Source organism: Neofelis nebulosa, chromosome 9 (genome assembly GCF_028018385.1).
Source record: "Neofelis nebulosa isolate mNeoNeb1 chromosome 9, mNeoNeb1.pri, whole genome shotgun sequence".
NCBI classification, from domain to species: Eukaryota; Metazoa; Chordata; class Mammalia; order Carnivora; family Felidae; genus Neofelis; species Neofelis nebulosa.
Genome location: NC_080790.1, coordinates 66160844 through 66179685, shown reverse-complemented (window position 1 = coordinate 66179685; position 18842 = coordinate 66160844). Strand labels below are relative to the sequence as shown.

General features: G+C 39.1%; 1 long non-coding RNA gene across 1 annotated transcript in view; it reads right to left on the bottom strand.

The window, feature by feature from the left end:
• The window catches only part of LOC131485071 (uncharacterized), a 99412-nt gene that overhangs the window by 12127 nt on the left and 68443 nt on the right, over positions 1–18842 (bottom strand). Inside the window, exons 2-5 of the long non-coding RNA XR_009248621.1 lie at positions 16565–16661; positions 14684–14799; positions 14394–14573; positions 10024–10253 (exon numbers count right to left, since the gene is read on the bottom strand). This is a non-coding gene — a long non-coding RNA (uncharacterized LOC131485071). The remainder of the gene's footprint in view (positions 1–10023; positions 10254–14393; positions 14574–14683; positions 14800–16564; positions 16662–18842) is intronic.

The following is an 18842-nucleotide window of genomic DNA, read 5'->3' as shown; positions in this document are numbered from 1 at the left end:
AACATTAAAAATTTTTTTTTAAAGTCCAATTTAACCAATCCAAGAGTTGTATATTTTAGTCTAGAACTCAGGGAATAGTCAGGGCTATGGATACGAATTTGTGACTCATCAGCATATGGATTGTATTTAAAGGTATAGGGCTTGATTGTAAAACCTCTCACCCTCCCACCACCCCTTAGGTGAGACTAATTAAGGGTCTTTCTAAAATTTCATATTTAGATATGCACTATTGTTCTGAAAAGAAGAAGTGATTATTTCCAGTACAAAAAACACATTTATTCAAACAATTATTAAAAGCCCACTAGATGCCAGGGAATCTTCTACATGCTAGGGATACCTCAGTGAACACTACATGGTCCCAGCCCTCAAGCTACCTAAATTTTGATAAGCAAGACAGAGAATAAAAAAACCCAAACAAACAAAATATAATACACTAAATGTCAAGTAGTGATAGATACTATGAAGAAAAATCAAGCTGAGTAAGTAGGGAGTGACAGAAATTAGAGTTGCTATCTTATTTTTTTTTAAGTTTATTTATTGATTTAAGTCATCTCTACACCCAAAGTGGGGCTTGAACTCACAATCCCAAGATCAAAAGTCACACTTTTGTGACTCTTCCGACTGAGTCAGCCAGACACACATGTTAGTTTAAATAGAGTAGTTGGGGAAGGTGTTTTTGAAGAGGAGTAGAGACTTGAAGTGAGAGAGCTAGCTATGTGAGTGGTGGGGAATGGAGTAGCAAGCAAGGAAGAATGGAAGGAACTAGAAGAGAATCCAGGTTCTGTAGGGTCTTGAGAGGGAGAGGGGAGGGGAGAAGGGAGGTAGAAATGGGGAGGCAGAGGGAGAGAACTGGAGATGGGAGGAAAGGAGAGGAAGAAAGATACAAAAAGCCAGGAGGACTGGGGTCCTGCAGTTGGCAGCTCTTAGAGAGTTGAGATTCAGAGGCTCTCAAGCAATTGTGGGGCAGTAAGAACAAGAGAGGAGATTCCTATAAGTATGTCTCAAGGTTATGAATTGCTTTCCCTTTAAAAATTTTTAATGTTTTCTTATTTACTTATTTTGAGAGAGAGAGATAGAGAGCAAAGAGGGGAGGGACAGAGAGAGAGGGAGAGAGAATCCCAAGCAGGCTCTGCCCGGTAAGCATGGAGCCCGATGCGGTGCTTGAACCCATAAACTGTGACATCATGACCTGAGCCAAAATTGAGAGTCAGATGCTTAACCAACTGACGCACCTAGGGGCCCCAAATTGCTTTTCCTTTAATGGTTTTTGTCAGACTAATGACTAGAATTGGGGATTATTTTTATAATTACTTATGGCCATTAGCTTGTGTTTCTTTTAATAGAACACTCCACTGGAAGTGGGCTGTATGACCATATTTGTTTTTTTTTTTTTAATGTAATAAATGTTAAATTTATATCTCACATTACCTGTAGGAATGAGTATTCAGAGATCCTATGCAGTAGCCTTTTTTCTCTTTGGGGAACATATTCAGCTGAATATATGAAAAAAAAGATATATGTAACAGTTTATGGTAAGGAACTTATTACATTGCTTCTGAAATTTAATAAGTATGTATCCACAAAATTTGCGTTATTGCTTGTATACAATATTGTTCCAACCATGTTAAAGCCTATCTATTTCAAGACTGTTATTTTTCTGGAAACTCTTTTATATATATATATATATATATATATATATATATATATATATATATATATATTTATTTTTGAGAGAGAGAGAGAGAGAGAGACAGAGTGCGAGCGGGGGAGAGGCAGAGAGAGAGAGAGGGAGACACAGAATCTGAAGCAGGCTCCAGGCTCTAAGCTGTCAGCACAGAGACTGATGTGGAGCTCAAACTCACAAACGGCGAGATCATGACCTGAGCTGAAGTGGATGCTTAACCAATTGAGCCACCCAGGCACCCCTCTTCTGGAAACTCTTGATTTCACACAGAATGTCATAAATTAACTTTTAGTCCACTCCCTTCACTAGTATGGAAGGTATCCTTCATTAGGATAATGATTTTACTCACTCCTATATCGCAAGTGCCTAGGATAGTAGCTTCTATACAATAGATGTTCAGCAAATGTTTGATAGGTGAATTAGTAAGTGAAGTAAAATGAACTAGTTTGTCAAACTGCCTCAACCTTTTAACTAAAAAATGCTAGAAGTACAAATGGCTTTAGGCTAATTAAAAGTAGAATTTAACTAACAGGTTATCTTTTATAGTAATTTCTTGGTAGCATTTTTTCCTATAATTACATTTATTTCAGTGGTAGTTGTGGGAAATAATCCCAATTCAAATAGCAATACCTATTTAAACCCCATAGACCCTTAAGTTTAAAAACAAAGAAAACCCAAAATTTGTCTTTAATTTTTTCCCCAAGTTATAAAAATGATCAGCAACTTTAGGTTGCTTTCTTTAGTTATATATTTAGCAAGGAAAGTACCAGTGTGTTATAACACAGAACCAGATTAAGTTATTTGGTTTCAGTGATAAATGTGTAAGAATGGTAGGCTAATGATAGGTGATTTAGCATTGTGGGACCACTTCTCTGAGAAACATTTCTCTTCAGGGGTCAATTAAGAGTGCTTATTTTACTGTCTAGCCATAAACACATCATGCACATCTAACATGAGGTGTTCACTGATGCTTGTTTAGATGCTGAAGGCAATGCATTAGGAACTGATGGTGACCCATTCTTATCCAATCAGTTCCTGATGCAGTATCTACGACATCAAAAACTCTATAATAATTATATAAAGTATTTATTTCCAAATGCAACAACTTTGTTCCCTTTGTTCCTACATATAAAATTTGCCATTAAGTAATGCTTCTTGTCATCTGATAAAATCAATCTAATGTCACACTAATGAGTAATTTCCCATTTACCAAGAGACACATTGCAAACACGATGTGTATAAGACTCGTGTAGTATAATCATGTATTTCATGGCAAACTAGTGTGGGTAAGTATTTTTTCGAGAGGATATTTTAAGTTTTTTTTTTTTTAATGTTTATTTGTTTTTGAGAGACAGAGACAGAGCACAAGTTGGGGAGGGGCAAGGAGAGAAGGAGACACAGAATCTGAAGCAGGCTCCAGGCTCTGAGCTGTCGGCACAGAGCCTGATGCCGGGTTTGAACGCAAGATCGTGACCCCAGCTGGAGTCAGATGCTTGACCAACTGCACCACCCAGGCGCCCCTTAGAGAGGATATTTTAAAAACAGCTTGCCTTAAGCCACTTGTTTCTGTTTTTTGTTTTAAAGGATAATTTAAAAATATTAAAATCCTAAGGAGATTTGAATGAGACAACCTGGTCAGCATTTAGTTTTGGATTCATTGATTAGGATAAGTTGCATGTACATGTTCAAGATAGATTTATCATGTCTCTTATTCTAGAATTCTAGCTCACTGAAATGATAAGGTTAGAATTAGAATTAATAGATATAAGAGGCATAGGATACCAAGAAGAACATAATGGTCAGATACACAATTTCAAGAATGTTACTGGTTTCCTATCTTATTGATCATTTTGCAGGTCAGTTTTTGATGATCTCATCAGAAAATTCTAATTAGTCTTCTAAAATTCCTCCAAATATAGAATTAATGAAGGGCTCTAGTATTACCTAGAAATCCTGCCCTTCTGTCAGTGGAATTTTGGTTTACATGGGATATTTTAGACATAAAGGGTAGGGGATTTGGAAATAGAATCAAAGTGGAGATCACAGAATGGAGACTGGAAAGTCCACTGATTGCTCTCTGTCTTCATTTATCTGAATACCAAGTAGGCCTAAGAGTTAATACTTCACCATGTTTTAATTCTATCAGTGGTTTAATTTTGGAATACACTAAAACACTCTATCTAGCTTATCATAAAAATAAGTTCCATCTTATTCTCTTTCCGGAGTTCTTATCTATGATCAAGTATGTTATCTCAATTGTTTAACAGGCATTTCCTTAAGGTTTATATAGAGGTTTATATAAGGTTTATATATTTTCATAGAGAGTATTTCAGTAAAGCCAAAGAACTTATAAACAGAATGGTTCTGGGGACCCTGAAGACTTCTGTTGGAGAAGCAATCCCAGGACCAGGACCTGAAAAGTCAGCCCATATTTTCCTATAGCTCTCATGGTCTCTTATAATTTTGGTTTAGCAGGTAGATTTGACAGATTAGGGAATTAAGTTAACAACTCTAGCAGTGTCTAGGAAATTAGGTGGTATTATGTCATTTGTGAGCTAGAAGGAATGTAATAAGGAAATAAAAACAGGTGAAGAACAGGATCCCTCAAGATTTGATTGTTGCAAATATCCACTGTAATTTTCAAATAGCGTCATTTATCAAAAGTAACATAAGTCCATTTGCCCACATGTCATGATTCTAGGCTATTGGTTATTTGGAGTACCAAGTATAGTATTGCAACAGGTTTTGAAACCCCTCAGTACTGGGACATGGTGGCTGGGATGGTTGACTATGGGAGTATCATCTTTAATTACAAACTGCTACAAGGAATTTGGTGGGGAAAGAGGGATTCATGGAGTTGGATAAAAGCTCCTATACAGGCCAGTGGTTATCAAACTTGAGCATGCAGAATTGTCCAGAGGTTTATTAAAAGACTGCTGGGATACACAATCAGTTTCTAATTTAATGGCTCTAGGATGGGGCCCAAGAATCGGCATTTTTAACAAGTTCCCTGGTGATATAGTTCAGAGACTGTAATTTGAGAACAACTGCTCTATCCTGGTCTGAGACTATATGGGCTATTGGAAAGTGATCAACCAGGACTGTGATAAAATGAGTGTGATGATCTAGAAGAAAAAAGGACCAGAATGAAGCATCTACAGAAATTCAAATCCTAGTAATTATTGGAGTTCAGGAATGTTGCTCTTTAGACATCATATTACTACAGATCTTTTAGGAATACATTTGCAACTTTCTCTTTTCATTTCCTTTCACTCTGGAAAAAAATCATAGAGTAAAAACTCTTCAGTTCTCTGGATTACTTGAGTTTCGAAATAGAGCTAGTCTGCCTGTAGATGGAGCAAAATGATAGTAAGGAAAGACAACTCAGAGACAGGCTGCTATGAAACAGGAGAATGTCAAAATCTAGGCCACAGTTTTGAGCAATCTTTGGAGCATTGTATAGGCCAAGGGCATCTCCCAGTAATTGAGACGTCTCTAATAGAACCAAAAAGAAGAGGGTCACTTTTTCTGGAAGATCTCCCAGAGGTTTTTTTAGAGAGAGCCTCCTGGTATGTCCATTCCAGGTGACAAAAATGTTGTACAGCTAAGTGGCAGACTTATCTGTTCCTAGAGTTGATCAAACTCCTCCCTTCTCCCAAGGTTTTCACCATGCTGTTCCCACAACTCCTACCCATTCTTCGAATCTCAACCTCACCTTGTTCAGATGAGGTCTCCCCATCCTTTGCTCATAGCAGGTAACCATCTATAATTACAATGGAGATATTTACATGATTGGTTTCACAACCAGCTCCCCACTAGGGTAGGGATGGTTTGTTTACTGCTGCATTCCCGATACAGGGCCTGGCACCTCACTGGCATTAAGTACTGGTTGAATGAAACATGAAAAGCAGCTGTACCTTACAGAGAGAACTTGAAACCAGGTTTTGTGGCCAAGCATGTTGGCTGAGCTTGGAACCTTCTCCATCCTTACCCCCTCCAGACTATCAATGTTCATTGCTAGTAGAGTGTGGGATACAAGTGCAGCAGGTTTTGAGACTGTAAATTAAATAATGCCATAACCCCCAAAAGAAAGTGTGTTTTTAAGGAGAAGTTTGGGCTTCAAAAATGATTCAGAAGAATGGGTTATACAGGTACAAATTGGGTACCTGGCAAGATTACTAATATCAAAGTGCTCTAGCCAATAGAGGATTGAATCTGTAACCAGTAAAGGTTTCTTTAACCCTGCTCCACCTTCATGGAAGACAGCTCTGTCTTAGATAGGATGGACAGCTGTAGACTTCCTGAGATCTTGCAGTCATCACTGGACACATAAACCCTCTTTGTTCTGTTGTTTAGTTTTGATTTTTTAATTAATTAATTAATTAATTAATTAAAGGAATTTAATTAATTGACAAAGGAAGACAAAGATGGCCTTTCTGGGTATTCAACGACTATTTATTCTCCAGTAGTACAGCCTGGAGAGGGCCACAGAAAGTTCTAATCTGGATGTACAGAGAAGACAGACATTGTGAGCCTGGGGTCACTTTTAGCTTGCATAGGGGTGCTGCTAGGATGCCTTAGGCTTTTTGACTTTGTCAGTGACTTCAGAGGCCTTCTTGGTGGCAGATGGAATTTTTGCTGGCTGACTTGAGCCTGCCCACATTCCTTGCTACATACATTCAGAAGCAGAGAACGATAAAATCCTTTGAAGGCAGAAGGATGACCACCATCTAGCTAGCTTGTTCTCGTTAATGGAATAAATAAAACCTTCTGTCAAGTTGGGCTTACCGCATGGGGCTCCCTGCAGTACCTGAAAGCCAAGGTCAGCCTCCTGGGCCAGCTGAACTGCTAGCACTAATGGTCTAAGGAAGGCTGGTAATCTTACTTCACTTTTTGGGCCAGGACTGAAATGTTGATTTCTAGCACTAAGAAGGTTCAGTCAAGAGTTGTCCAGGAGAATGAGCTCAGGAGGAGACCTTCGCTCATTTGGGGAACTGAAGGTAGTATGAAAACTAGGAAATCAGTGGGGAAATCAATGGATCTCTGGACTTCTGTCACTCTGGTAGAAGCCAGGGCTGGGTGGTGGTGGGACACCTGCAAGCTCGAAGTGTACACGTGAGGACAAAGCCAGGGATGCTTAGAGAACTCTCAGGGCAAGTTTTGAGCACCACAGGTTTATGTGCAGTACATGCTGGGACACAACTGGTCAGGGAAGAATCAGGCAAGATCTAAAGAAGCAGCCTTGGGATGCCCTTTACATGGGGCCCCAAATAGTGAAGCCTGTAGGCGACACATGGTCACCGTGGTTCCTATGTGCAAAGCCAAATCCAGGTGTAGAGGTGAGGTCTCACCTGAGTAATGCTTAGAGCCACGGTGAGTTGCAATCTGTGATCAGACAGGAACACACAGGCTGGAGGATGAAGAGAGCATGGTCAGCTGCACTGAGCAGGAATAGAGTTCAGGTTTAGTGCAGCAGATCAGGATCACAGGTTCAGCACACATTTAAGGTGCAGGCCTGCAGACTGGCAGTAGGCTCTGCTTGCTTGCTCTGGGAGAGAGACCAGCTTCTTCCACTTTGATGTAGATAGTCTTCACGGTATAGGTAGTAACAAGGAAGAGCAAGGGCCATACTATAGGTGCTGGCGATTGAGGTGAGGACTTGGTTCCCAGGAGCCCTAACAAGGTCTCATATAGTGAGCAAGACAGAGCCTCCATAGGAAAAGGCTGGGAACCCTGTTGCACTCTATCCTCTATTAGCACTGTCATAAACTAATCCCATCCAACAACAATATTTTGGGTGTCTCATTGACAGAGATGCCAAAGCCTTCCCTTATTTCGATGCTAATTATCACCAGGGTGATAAAATATTTAAGTTTTTTTTTTTTCAAGTCAGATTCTATGTGGCTGAAAAGATACGTGATCCCCCCCCGCCTCCCCTGCTTAAAGCAGCAAAAAAGCTAATTAGTTTTCAAAAGAGGTTGGGACTCCTAATTCCAGAGCCAGTTTTCTCTTTGGTCTTTTATACTAGCTCTCCTCTTGGTAGGAACCTGCCTGTCCTGTGGTCTATGCTTCTCAAGTTTAATTGCAAGGTTGCTATTTGGAGCCCACAACACATGTTTTTCCTTAGAGTATAAGTTATTAAGTTCTGAGAAAATCCTATTCGATCTATGTTACCTAGTAAACAAGTCATGCTACTTCTCTAATTAAAAAACTCTCCCCCAGTGCTTCTCAAGTCATTCACATTAAAACCCCAAATCCTTACCATGGACCACCCAGTTATTGCTCCAATTCCATTTCCTACCAGTTTCTCTTTTATTCCACTCCACTCCATCCACAGCCTTCTCGTTGGACTCACATACACTGATTCTCACCTCTGACTGCACATTAGAATCTGCTGGGCAGCTCTTAAATAGTGATGCTCAGGCCCCACACCTAGTCATTCTGATTTAATTCATCTGTGATGAAGCCCTTGCCTTTGGCCTTTCTGAAAGCTCCCCTGGTGCTTAGATGTGTAGACAGTACTGCAAACATCTACAGTACTTACCGCATATACCAACATGACCACAAACACAATTCCTGAAACATAGTATGTCCTCATCTATTTAAAATTTTTTCTTGTCCTATTTAATTACATTAATTTTCTTTCCTTTTGAAAAAAGAATGTATCTTTTTTGAAAAATTGTCACCAAGAATTGGAATTGGTAATTTTTTAATGTTTGATGGGGAAAAAAAAGCTATTTCAACTAGCAGGAAGATACAGATGATATCTGGAGAATTTCATAGCTTTAAAGGGCCCTAATGAGTGACGCAGATTAATATGAAGCCCTCTTCTTATCAGAGGTAAGTTATTTTCTGGCTTATATTTCAGTATTTGTCCTGTTAGTCTGGGAATAACTAGTCCTCAAACTGACTTCCTACTACCCAACATCACTTTCTGGCAAGGAAACCTAATAGGTCACAATAGCAGACGTGTAATCTAATCAGATAGACACACAGGCTTCTTCTCTTCCTGAAGATACCCAAGGAACTACATGTCAGCCAAGACCTTTGAAATAGCATGTTTAATACATTTTGTTGCTAAAGTTAATCTTACATTAATTACAAATTTGTTCCATCTAATTGGTTTGGTGCTGCTGGGTGAATGAGAAAGAGAACTGGCCTTGATTTTTTTTATCCTGAGGAATCACATTTGTTCTCAATCTTTTTCCAGAATAGTCTTCTGCCCCTGTTTCCAGGGGTCACCAAGAATTGGAGTTAGGCATGGCTCAAAAAAGTCTTTGAGGCCAGAGCCACAGTTGATTCTAAAGCTCAGTATCAATTAGGACAGTTGAATGTGAAACGTTCATAGTAGGAATGAGGAAGAGACTTTCAGTGTGAGAATCTGGGCAGTTGAAGTTTGAGTAGGGCCTGGCAGATCATCCTCTTTTGGACTGCTTGGAATCTGACAGCACCCCCAGAAAGAGTGGGAGGAGCTTTCAGAAGGAAAACATTTTAGGTTTAGCTTCTAACACCAAACTCCCTTGGTTGATTTAAAAGAAAAAAACAACAAACAAAAAACCAAGGAGCCTTAAAGGAGTGCTATAAATGGAACATGAATCCAATAAAGACAAATTAATTCCCAAGGCTGGTTGCCTTTCTCGTAGAGCAGGACTTCAGAAAAGACTTTAGTAAGATTAAAAGAGGTTGAACATGAAACAGTAACCATAGCAACTTTGCTTTTTTTTTTTGTCATGAACTAGTAATTCCGTACTGTAATTTGGGTTGCCTACAAGTCTTTTGATCCATGAGGGCAAGGAAATTGCTCTGTTTAGCATAATCCCAGAGACCACTGTGGGGGATTGTATGAACATCTCACAGTTGCCAGCTGAGATTAAGCCAACTCACAGCCATCCAGGTTAGACCTGCAAGAAGAGCATCATGTGAGCAGAGGCACATGGGTGCCTTGGGTAAAAGCATGGCACTATTCACTGAGCACATCGGCTGAAGAGTTATGTTTCCTGGCTTTTTTCTTGATGAGACATTATCAAGCTACTCCTCTTGGTGAATTGAAACCTATATTCACACGTTGCTGGTATGTGCAGCATTGCATATCATGTCCTAATTTTTGCATTTAGAAAGGATTTATTCTATTTAATCCTTACATAATAAGAAACACAAGTAAGTATAGGAGGATATAAAACCAATCACTCAAAAACCATTTGTAAGCAAGCTTTATAAGGAATTTGGGAATACCAGCAACACCCTAAAATAGTTCCTCAGGTAAAAAAAAAAACAAAAAACAACAACCAACAAACAACAATTATGTAAGTGAAAAAGGTAATGAGCATATATATACTCACCAAAGGGGCAGGTGTGATAATGGGGGTCCAGGTCTTCACCTTTTTTAGATGGTAGTTTCTGTGTCCTTCCCTTTGCTCATGCTGCTTTATTCAGTTACATTGGATTGGGCCATGAGCCTCCGCCCTTCTAATTCATTGAGTGGGGCTGATCAATCATGGGGATAATGATCAAGAAAGGAAGGAGGGAGAGACTGCAGAGGTTCTCCATCATCTGCTGCGGGGATTCTCAGCTTCAGGGAGTATAAGAAGCATCAGAGGACCTTGTTACAAACATAGATCCCCAGAGTCCATGTCCAGATTTTGATTTTGTATGTCTGGTTTAGGGCAAGGATTTGCATTTTGATGGGGATTTTCCCTGCCTTTCTCTCTAGTTTCATTTCATACTAGTCCATTTCTTCCCCTAAATTGTAGACTCAAGCTATAACAAACTGCTTGAAGTTCCATAATGCAATGAGCTGTATTATGCCTTTGCACATACTTGGGACAGTTTCCTCTTCCTCCCTCCCTCCTTGAACAAACACATACACACACATATGCATACATACATACCTTGTGTGACTGACACACACATTCAATCTAAGACCAACACCAGACACTTTCTCTCTTCTGTCTCCCTTCTCTGTGTTCAATTTGTACCCTCTCTATTTTCACACCTGTTATACACAATGATGTTCTTGCCTATGTGTTGTCTCCCTCATTAGACTATGAGGACCGCCCTTATTCATCTTTATAGTCTCAGCCGTACAATTCTCTGTATGGCCTCTACTACTTAAAAGTTACACAATAAAAGTTTGTTGAGCTAAATGAAATGTTTGTTGAAGCAAAGTATTATAGATTCCAGCTCATAACTTGTCCCTAAATAACTGAGACTTGACAGAATTAGGATAATGATAATCTGCTTGGTTAGAAAAAAGGCTTTTCAAGGAAAAAATTCAGGCAGATATGGAGTTACAAAACAATTAAGAAAGAACAAGAGAATATAATGTTGCTTTTCTATGAACTCCTAAGTAGAAGGCTACTTGTTGAGAAATAAAAATGTCTTCTCACTGAACTTTAGCATTTAAACTATAGTCTATGTCTATTTTCTGGAGTCAAATTGCTCAGGATCAAAAAGAAATAGAGGATTTTATCCTAAGCAAAAAACAAGGGCCTATCATTTCTCATGTCTTTCTTCTCAAGGGGTTAGGATAAATCAGATCCAACTCCAAAGCAACATGCAGGCTTGTTCTTTTTTTCTTTTCTCTTAACCTTAGATTTGATTTCCCTTTCTTCCTAGAAGGTTTAACACTGAAAGTGACTGTTAAGAGATAGCAAGAATAAAGATGTAGTTCTTCTTCCCTCTACTGGAAAACATTAGAAAAAGGTCATAACTGGAAGTACTGTACATTGATGAGGAAAATAAAGAGCTGCAGGTGAACCCAAGACATAGGGAATATCATGCCCACAACTGCAGTGGGGAAGGCACTAGGGGGAAAGTATAGACACATACTTTGCTGCCTTGTCCACCTTACTGGGTTGTTGTGATGGGCATTTAAAAGGGAAAAGGAGGGCAATGATACAAAGAAGTTTTGGTAACAAAGCTATGCTAATGTGGCTGGTTAGTCCATAGGCCAGATAAACTAAAAAAATAGTAGCAAAGTATCAAGAAGTAAGCTATTTCTAAAACCATACATCCTGTTCAAGGATTTTAGGGATATTAACAAAGGAAGGGAGACTCTAAATCCATAGTAAAGTATTCCTACAGGCATCTTTGGGGGCATTGCAATGTATGCATTTGTGATCTTAATTCTGTAAACTCTTAGATCTTACTCTCTATAGCTTTGTATTTGGATGTAACAGAAGTTTCTGTTAGGTCATTGGATCTGTTTAGACAGTTGCAATTTCAATATTTCTCTTAAGATCATGTTATTTACTCAGAGTCAGAATTATTTAGATAACTTCTGAAAACTCAGAAGGATTAACCCTCCTGCAATTGACTGTGGAAGATGGCATAAGGGGTTGGGAAGCACATGAGCTTTGGAGTGAGGTAGAGCAGGGTGTGATTCCTGGTACTACACTTACCAGCGTGGTGCTTTAAGTTGAATCATTTTGTTTCTTGGAGATTCAGTTTGTGCATTGTTAATACTTGTGGCTGACATTATTAACAACTAACTGAGATAATATTGTGGAAATGTCTACCTGATACAAAATCTGATACATAGTTACTCAATAAATTCTGGTTTTATTTTAATTTTACCATGATGTCCTTTGGTTAACTCAATTACTTTTTTTTTCTTTCCAACCTCTAGATTTTAGAAGAGGTGCCCAAATTCCACTCTTATATTTATGCTTACGTTATTATCTTCCTTCCTAGAAGTTTTTCTTTTCTTTTTAAAAAAATATTTATTTATTTTTTGGGAGAGTGCAAGTGAGGGAGGGGCAGAGAGAGGGGGACAGAGGATCTGAAGCAGGCTTTGCGCTGACAGACTGATAGCAGTGAGCCTGACATGGGGGTTGAACTCATGAACTGCAAGATCATGACCTGAGCCGAAGTCGGACCCTCAACTGGCTGAGCCACCCAGACGCCTCCTTCCCAGAAGTTTTTATTTTTTTTTTTTCAACGTTTTTAATTTATTTTTGGGACAGAGAGAGACAGAGCATGAACGGGGGAGGGGCAGAGAGAGAGGGAGACACAGAATCAGAAACAGGCTCCAGGCTCCGAGCCATCAGCCCAGAGCCTGACGCGGGGCTCGAACTCATGGACCGTGAGATCGTGACCTGGCTGAAGTCGGACGCTTAACCGACTGCACCACCCAGGCGCCCCCTTCCCAGAAGTTTTTAAAATCTGCTTCTGTGCCTTGCTTAAGTTACTGACTTATTAATGATGTACCAGGGTGCTCTAGGGTGTTGGCCAAGAGGTGTATCTATTTTTACACTGAGGGGCTTCTGAGTTTGCATGCTGCTTATGGTTTCTCTGAACCAATGGTATCCAGAGTTGACATAAGCCATTTTATAATTGTTTTCTCTTCTTTATGGATACAAGTGTTCTGTCATTTGAGACATGCTGCTTAGAAATCTAGTTCTCCCTTAGCCTTCAGGTCAGAATTCTGAAACAGCTCAGGTCTTTGGGTACTCAGATTCACACTGGTGCTGGAGCGGTACTAATTTTGTTACATTTGAGTGTCTTTTGCAATCCCTCTTTTGGAAATTAACTCAAAACAAAGGCAGAAAAGTCTATGAAAACCAACTGAAAAGGTGCTGATGGGTGAGAGGACTTATAAGAACCCCTTCAACAGGGCTCTGTTCTATATCCCAATTTCCTAGCAGATGTGGGGACCACTTCAAGTTTCTTCAAACAAACTTCCTCTCTGTGATTTCTGGGTGGGAGTCGCTCTCCAGGCAATAATCTTTTTCATGTCTGCTTCCTTTTTACCTTGCCTTCTTGTTCTTTTTGGGATCGGGACTCTGAATCCCCCAAGGCCTGAAAGATAGCCAAACATTATTTATTATTTTTGTAGCTTTGTAGGCATTCAAAAAATGTTTGGCTTTGAATTGGTTTCAATAAAATAGTTGGCTGGAGTTACAAATGAGCATTTTGGCTGGAATTTTGCTAAATACCAGTTTGAAGCTGAATTTTGGTAAAGCTGCCCTGAATACATCTATCTTTGTCAATGGATTTGTTTGTTTATTAAGTGCATACTTTCTGGATTTTTGTGGGAAGAGAAGGTCAGACAGAGGAGCATGAGGATTAGAAGTGATTACGAATAGAGAAAAGGATTCATGGAGAATGGTGTCTAGAGATAAGGCGTTACGAGAAGGGAGTCTGAGTCATACTGTGCATAAGTGGGTGTCCAGCCCAAAGCCAAAGCCAGAACTGCCATTGAGCTGAGCTTCCCATTGGCATGTTTTCCACATTCTGAATGGTGGAGACATTCTTAAATAGGTAGTCACAATTAATGACAGAGCAAAAGTGTAATTGATATAAAGAATGGTTCTCATAAAAAAGGGCTTTTTCATACTCTTCTAGTTTAAGCTTCTAGAAAGTCTTAAAAAGAAGCCAGCCCTAGTTCAAGGGACACAGTGCATCTTTCATAACTGAAGCAAAGCAGATGAATAAATAACCTCTTCAAGGAAAGCCATTAGCAAGTTGGATAATGATATTGACATGAGTAATTGGAGAGAAATAAATAAACTAGTTGCTATTAGAATATTCACTAAGGATTGCCTGTGTATAATTGGGTGTAACTCTTAAGACTTGGTGTATGCCACCTTCCATTTCTTAAAAAAGAAAGAATATTTTGAAGGTCCTCTTTCTGGAGACCAAAGACATGAGGCATTGATCATGACTCAGTGGGGTTGTAGTCTTAGTGTCTGAATCATTTCAAACCTACCTTCTTTTGTAGAGTGCACCTATAGTAAAAGAAGGAGGGAAGTTTATCCTGGAAATTTTTAGGAGACAGGGTCTAGAATTCCAGACCTCTCAAGATTCTTACAATGGAGAAGAAACTTTAGTCTATAAATTTGTCACAATTTTCCAAGATGATTCTTCATTTGGGATGATGGAGGAGATGCTAAAGGCAACAAACACAAAAGAGTAGAAGATAATTAGGTCCTTGAAGCCTGCAAATCATTAGGTCTCAAAGATGAAACTCTGGACAAAGTTGGGACAAGGTTGACTTACCTATTGTCTGCTCCTTAGAGGCAACGGTCAGGTTTGAGATTTCTTCTGTAGTTGGAACCCAATGGCTTCTTATTGAGGGGCCGAGTGTCATGCCACAATCTGGCAGGATGCACATCCTGCAAGAAGGTGGTTTTTTCAGAAGAAACACATCTCCATGTTCAGTTTAATTGGAAGTGACCCGGAAAAATGGTGTAACCCCTACAAAACTCAGTTTTCTCATTTTAAAATGGGATCCCCAAATCTATTTCATACTGTTATTAGAGGCTTCAATAAGACTATTTGTGTAAAGTGCCTAACAATGCCTGATACAGAACATGTAATAAATGGTAGCTGCTATTTTATTTTTCCCTCGGCATTACAATTTTCACAGGTTAAGAATTTGAGTTGACCCTATGTTATAACAAACAAAAAACATCCTTAGCTAATCATACTATTACTAACAATAACAAAAGCTGCTATTTAATGAGTGATTACCATATGTCTGAGTATTTTACTTAGTATGTATACTAAGTATTTTATGTAGATTATTTCATTTGATTTTGACAGAATCCTATCAGGGAGGTAAGGGTGGCTGGGTGGCTCAGTTGGTTGAGCATCTGACCCTTGATTTTGGCTCAGGTCATGATCTCACAGTTCGTGGGATCAAGTCCCACATCAGGCTCCATGCTGAGCCTGGAATTCTCTCTCTCCCTCTCTCTCTTTGCCTCTCCCCCACTCAGTCTCATTCTCTCTGTCAAAAATAAATAAATGAACATTAAAAAAAAAGAAGCAATTGAAAATGGGAGAATGTCCAATAGTAGTACTTTTCAATGGCGTTGCAAAGAAACATGGGATTCAATCTGCTGGAAATACAAGTTCCAGAGGTATAGTGAGAAAAAGAGAGAAAGAAAGTAGGAGGCACAGTAATTTTTAATCCCATGAGTTCATCTTGAAGACAAGCCTGAGAAAGCCACCCAGCCAGCACCTGGGAAAGGACAACTGAAGCTTTGTGGGCATTGGCAAGGGCAGCCGGATAACATACTGTGAGCAAAAAAGGAAGAACACAGAAATTATAGGGACCTATTAGAGAAGACAGAGGCCCAGTCAACAGAAGAAATTCCTTGAGAAAAAGAAAAAAAAAAGTGTAAAGGGAGAACATCTGATGAGAGGGAGGCCCTACAAACAATCTCTTGGATTGAAGTTGAAGAGTTAAAGTCCCTGGGGCAAGAAATGAGGACTCCAGGAAAGGGAAAAATACATACTCTCCTGTGAAATCAGTTCTTCTGATTGTGGGCTTGCATGTGTTTGGGGAGGGGATGTCAGGACTCTTCATAAATATGTATGTCTAAGTTATTTTATTGAGGTAAACACACTTATAGAAAAATGTGCAAATCATGAGTGTACAGCTTGATGAATTATCACCAAGTGGACACACCCATGTAACCACCACCCAGGTCAAGAAAGAGAACATTACCATATTCATAAATATTTACTACTCCTAGTTTTCACATGCTTAGTTTCTCAAATGAGTCTGTGTCTTTCTAACATAGATATTCAAAGTCAAATGCAGCCAGTTAGGATGTTTTGTATATAAAGTGAGAAAAGAGAGCTTGTTCTAAAAACAAGTTGGGCAAAACACTTAAAATCCATACAATTCCATAAAAGTGAGATAATAAAATCTAAATGAAGTATAATTATATCTTTAAATAAGGGATAATTCTATGCACCCTCTCAAACCATTGGGGCACTGAAAATTAAGTTTCAGAGGGGAGTCCCCACTAGAAAAAGGAATAGCCTGTCTTCCTTGCCTGAAGCCTTCAAAAAATACAGCATTTGGTACTGTTGCAAGCACATGGTATGCTCAACAAATATTTATCAATAACGATAATGGTGGTAAGTTACCTTTTTCGTAAAATACATGGTGATCCCTGGTTTCCTTAAACCAATAACTGGGCAAAGAAATATGACTTTTAGTTCTTCTGAAGCTCCTGGTTGAAGCCTTAGGAGAAAGAATAATCTATGAATTACTGGTGATATGTTTTAACCCCATTGAAATTATTTTGCCCTTCACCTTCCCCCTTTCCCACAACCAAACACAGCTCTGAGTTTTGCAGAGATGAGGGGGAAGATAGAAGGAAGGAAAGAAAATGAGAAGCAAGGTGGTGAGCAACAAGTATGGGAGGGAAAAACAAAAGCTGAACTAAAGCCACTCAGGAAATATTTGTACTTTTATTTGCATCAAGTAATTAATGTTATAATTTGGCATAGCAATTAACCACACTTTTTATTAGATCAGATTTCATTACGTGCTACTTTAATTTTGGTAGGTAGTCATTTGTGAGATGAAGGAAGTTATCCACAGCAGCCACTGCTGTGGGTGACCACTAAGAAAATTAAAAGCCATTTGTCAAATGGAAAGGTTATCTATTTTTTACATATTGTAATATCCTTAATGGGTCCTTCAGGTGAAATTTTACAGAAGACAGAGTTAACAAGTGACATGGAAATTGGAAGATGAGTAATGAATTGGTAACATTTACCTGTTTATGAGTGCAAATTCAAGCCTGGTCTTACAAAACCCCAACATGATCCCTGCTGTGCTACAGATAGATCTTTCTTGACTTATGATGGGGTTATATCCCAATAAACTCACTGTCTGTTGAAACTGCTATAAGTCAAAAAGGCACTTAATGCATAGAACCTACAGAAAATCGTAGCTCAGCCTAGCCTACTTTAAATGTGCTCAGAACACTTAAATTTAGCTCTATAATTGGGCACAGTCCTCTAACACAAGGCCTATTTATAATGAAGTGTTGAACATATCTTATAATTTATTAGATACTGTACTGAAGTGAGAAATAGAATGGTTGAATGGGTACATAATGGTTGTAAGTATTTAGGTTGTTTATCCTCATTTATCGTATGCTACTGCCTACCATCATGGGAGGGTATCGTACCATGTGTCCTTAACCTGAGAAAACCTCAAAATTCAAAATGCAAAGTATGTTTTTTACTGAATGTGTATCACTTTTACACCCCACCTAAGGTTGGGAGATAGTTAAGTTGAACCATTGTAAGTTAGGGACCATCTTTATTAATGATTAGTTTTGCCATGCCTGTTAGGTTAGCAACAGAAATTAGGAAAAGCATCTGTTTCATAATGATGTGTGAATTTGATGGTTTGTCATGTCCTCAGGAATATAAAGGCATGCTTTTACAACTTACCCACTGGGGTTAAAGTATAAATAGATGCAGAATTCATATGAAACTTTCTTTCTTGATGCCCACTCTAGTGGTGAATTATAACTTAGCAGCTTTGATTTCGAGTCAGCCATTGGGTTTGTATGAGAAACTGAATAGTTTGACACTTTTCTAGGAATATAGATGGTTCAAGTAGTAACAAGTGTCATATGGTACAAAGAAAACTGAAGTCTAGTTTCAGGCTTACCACTAACCAGTTGTGTGACCTGGGGCCACTGAACGCCTCTGGGCCTTAAAATTGGGTGGTTAAAATGATGGGCTTTGGAGCCGAACAGATCCAGTTCAAGGCCCTTATTAAACCTCTAAGAGCTTCAGTTTCTCATCTGCAAAATGGTACCATTAATAATACAAGATTGTTAGATTAAATGGGACAGTGCATGTGAAAGGCCCAGCATGCAATCAGTGCTCAATAAATAATAGAATTGGAATAAGTGGTCGCTATTTTCCATTCCAGATCTAAAATATTAAGAGTCTATGATAGAGCTTGTAAAGTGTCTGTCAGGATTGGATCTGTTAGCAATTACCGGTTCCTGAGGGGGGGTACGTTGTACCATGTTGCAGCCAAGCTCTACTTCTGCATGGGCTTTTAGGCACTGGTGTTTTTCAGTTATACATTTATTGAAAATCCTGACATCCCTTGAAAGCAAAAAGGAGGAAATCTGCTCCCTTGTCAAAAGAAGGAAAGCCTATGGGATGCCTGGGTGGCTTAGTCAGTTAAGTGTCCGACATGGGCTCATGTCATGATCTCACAGTCTACAGGTTCCAGCCCAGCACTGGGCTCTGTGCTGACAGCTCGGGGCCTGGAGCCAGCTTTGGATTCTTTGTCTCCCTCTCTCTCTGCCCCTGCCCCACTCGTGGTCTGCCTCTCTCTCTCAAAAATAAATGTTAATAAATAAATTAATTGATTAATTAATTTAAA